General features: G+C 39.3%; 1 pseudogene; it reads left to right on the top strand.

The window, feature by feature from the left end:
- The first annotated feature begins 2727 nt into the window (after positions 1 to 2727).
- On the top strand, positions 2728 to 3286 carry Lias-ps2 (lipoic acid synthetase, pseudogene 2; annotated as a pseudogene).
- The last annotated feature ends 406 nt before the right edge of the window (positions 3287 to 3692 follow it).

The following is a 3692-nucleotide window of genomic DNA, read 5'->3' as shown; positions in this document are numbered from 1 at the left end:
AAAGCTTTATCATTCTCCCTGAGCCTCATCTGAAAAGGGGATTCACTAGCATTCTTTTCTCTTCTCAATGAAAGGATCCTAGAAGAAACTCTCATTTCTTTGGAGATTGTTTAATGATCTGAAACGTTGGCCGAGAAACACAATTGCCTCTTTAGAATACCTTTGCTTCTTCCAGACTTGCTACAACACCACTTCCTTTTTCTTTCTTAAGTTTGAATTTTTATTATTTTTTATATTAGATATATTTCTCTGCTTACATTTCAAATGTTATTCCTTTCCCGGTTTCCTGTCCATAAACCCCCATCCACTCCCCATCCCCCATACGGATATTCCTTCATCCATCACCCTTAGTGCCTCTCCCCCATATTTCCCTGCACTGGGGGTTCAACCTTGGCAGGACCAAGGGCTTCCCCTTCCACTGGTGCCCCCACAAGGCTATTCTCTGCTACATATGCAGTTGGAGCCCTGGTTTAGTCCATGTATAGTCTTTTGGTAGTGGCTTAGTCCCTGGAAGCTCTGGTTGGTTGGCATTGTTGTTCTTATGGGGTTGCAAGCTCCATCATCATCCTTCCTCTAATTCACCCCAAGGGGTCCTGTTCTCAGTTCAGTGATTTGCTGCTAACATTGACCTCTGTATTAGACATGCTCTGGATGTGTATCTTAGGAGAGATCTATGTCAGGTCCCTTTCAGCATGCATTTTTTAGCTTCATCAATCTTATCTAGTTTTGGTGGATATATATATATATGTCACATGTGGGACAGGCTCTGAATGGCCATTCCTTCAGTCACAGCTCTAAACTTTGCTTCCATATCCCTTCCTATGGATATTTCTTCCCCCTTTAAGAAGGAGTGGGAGCATTCGCATTTTGGTCATCCTTCTTCTTGAGCTTTCTGTGGTCTATACATTGCATCTTGGGTAATTTGAGCTTTTTGGTTAATATCCATTTATCAATGAGTGCATACCAAGTGTGTTTTTCTGTGACTGAGTTACCTCACTCAGGATGATATTTTCTAGTTCATTCCATTTGCCTATGAATTTCATGTAGTCATTGTTTTTATAGCTGAGTAGTACTCCATTGTGTAGATCTAACACATTTTTTTTTATCTGTTCTTCTGTTGAAGGGCATCTGGGTCCTTTCCAGCTTCTGGCTACTATAAACAAGGCTGCTATGAACATAGTAGAGCATGTCTTTGTTGTATGTTGGAGCATCTTTTGGGTACATGCCAAAGAGAGGTATAGCTGGGTCCTCAGGTAGTGGAATGCCCATTTTTCTGAGGAACCTCCAGACTGACTTCCATAGTGGTTTTACCAGTTTGCAATGCCACCAACAATGGAGGAGTGCTCCTCTTTCTCCACATTCTCACCAGCATTTGCTGTCACCAGAGTTTTTGATCTTAGCCATTCTGACTGGTGTGAGGTATAATCTCAGGGTTGTTTTGATTTTCATTTCCCTGATGACTAAGGATGTTGAACATCTCTTTAGGTGATTATCAGCCATTCGATATTCCTCAGCTGAGAATGTTTTATTTAGCTCTGTGACCCATTTTTTAATAGTGTTATTTGGCTCTCTGGAGTGTAATTTCTTGAGTTCTTTGTATATATTGGATATTAGCCCTCTATCAGACGTAGGATTGGTAAAGATCTTTTTCCAGTTTGTTGGTTGCTGTTTTGTCCTAATGACAGTGTCTTTTGCTTTACAGAAACTTTGCAATTTTATGAGGTCCCATTTGTTGATTCTTGATCTTAGAGCATAAGTCATTGGTTCAACACCACTTTCTTAATAAGCACCAACACTAACTTGTTAAGCTCATCATCGATGCCTTTTTCTGGGTTTCGGAAATTGACAGTTGGTTATCAAACCCCTACCAGTAGTGTCCTGAGTAAAGGCTGTTTATTTTACGCATGTAAATATTTTTGTACAACCCTTGTTTTTATGTTAATTTATGTCTATTGATATCATCACCTTCTATTTGATATGCATGCAAAATTTTGTTCCCTGTGCTTGACAAAGTATCAATGATGTGCTACAGAGAATCATCATATCCAAGCCTCATTACCATAATAAATACCTAATATTTTTAAATATATTGGACACAATCTATTCTGGTCATATTTTTCCCCTCCTCAATCCAGATTCTTCATACCAACCCAACTTCATGCTCCTCCTCTCTCTCTCAATAAAAAAATAAAACAAATAACAAAGGCCAGAAAACCATAGAAATCAATAAAACAAAAATTACCAAACCAGGGTTCCTACTCCCCTTGACCCTCCTAAGACCCACAGGAATGCAGCTGTAGCCTGAGGTTCCGGGTGGATAGTAAGAAAACTATTGCTTATCCTTGTCCCAAGTCCAAAATTAGGAAAATTATCCAGCTATCCTATTTAAAGGTCTGCAGCTGATCAGGAATAAAATATTCACATCCATGGCATATCTGAATGCAATTTAAATTGTTGACAACATAAATTTAGTACATGTCTTGAGAACAGAAGACATGAATATGTGACATGTTAAATATTTGGAAGATATTTATCCAGCCCAGTTAGAGCATTAGATTCTTTGCCAAATTTAAAGCAGTAGGAGATATTTACATAATAGACCAAATAGTCTAGATTTTGTATTTGGCTCTCTTTTGGACAATAGTACCTGAGATGAATATAAAGAAAATTTAAAGTGTCAGAAAGGAGAAAGGTTAAGAGTAACTGTGTGGTTAAAGAGAGATACCCATGAGCAAAAATTGCAATAAACTGAAAAATATATTGCAGAATTTAAATCTTCACCCATTACATGAAGAAGCCCAATACCCCAACATTGGAGAGTGTTGAGGAGGTTGAGAATATGCCATGGCCACAGTTATGATGATACTGATGGGAGACAAATGTACTAAAGTTTGATGATTTTGTCCTGTTAAGACCAAAAAAAAATAATCCTGTTCCATTGAATGCCAATGTACCCTACAATATGGCCAAAGAGATTGCAGAGTGGGTTCTGGATTATGTTGTCCTGACATCAGTGGATCTAGATGATGGGCCTGACAGGGGAAATAAACACATTGCCAAGAGCATGTCGCGCTTGAAGGAAAGAAATTCAAGAATCCTCATGGAATGCTGCACCCTTTACTTCTGAAAAACAATTGGAAGTAAAGTTGAAAAGGTCAGTCTGTCAGCATTAGATGTGTACACACATAATGTAGACACAATTCCCAAATTACAGAGATATTTGGGTGTGATTTTATTAGACAGTCTCTATTTTTCTGTGTCAAAGACCTACAAGAAGTTACAGTGAATAGTACCAAGCACATTGCTCCTGGATTGTAAACATTACAGACTGTAGCTTCAATACAGTGGAGAAACACTTCTTAAGAAATAACTTGGAGGAAACACCCAACAATGTGCCTCAGATTCCCTAATCCCCTGGGCTGCCAGCAGGAAGAGACACCCAGGCATGTGCCCTAAGCCCACCAGAACAGAAAAACACTCACATGCCCATATCCCAGTCTGAAACAGCAAGTGTCCCTATGATGAGTGAATGTGTGATGCAAAGATGGGAAAGACATAGTGAAGAGGTGGGAGAGAAAATGATGTCTTGAGGTTAATGTATTGAGAAGGTAGGTTAAACTGGAGAGAGGACAGTGATGAGGAACAGGCAGATATCAGGAGCCTATGCAACCACCTGGGGTCATGGAGAGGTA

The sequence above is a fragment of the Rattus norvegicus genome, chromosome 1, assembly GCF_021556685.1.
Source record: "Rattus norvegicus strain SHRSP/BbbUtx chromosome 1, alternate assembly SHRSP_T2T, whole genome shotgun sequence".
NCBI lineage: Eukaryota > Metazoa > Chordata > Mammalia > Rodentia > Muridae > Rattus > Rattus norvegicus.
Note: the sequence above shows the minus strand (reverse complement) of the source record. Positions and strands in the feature narration are given on the sequence as shown.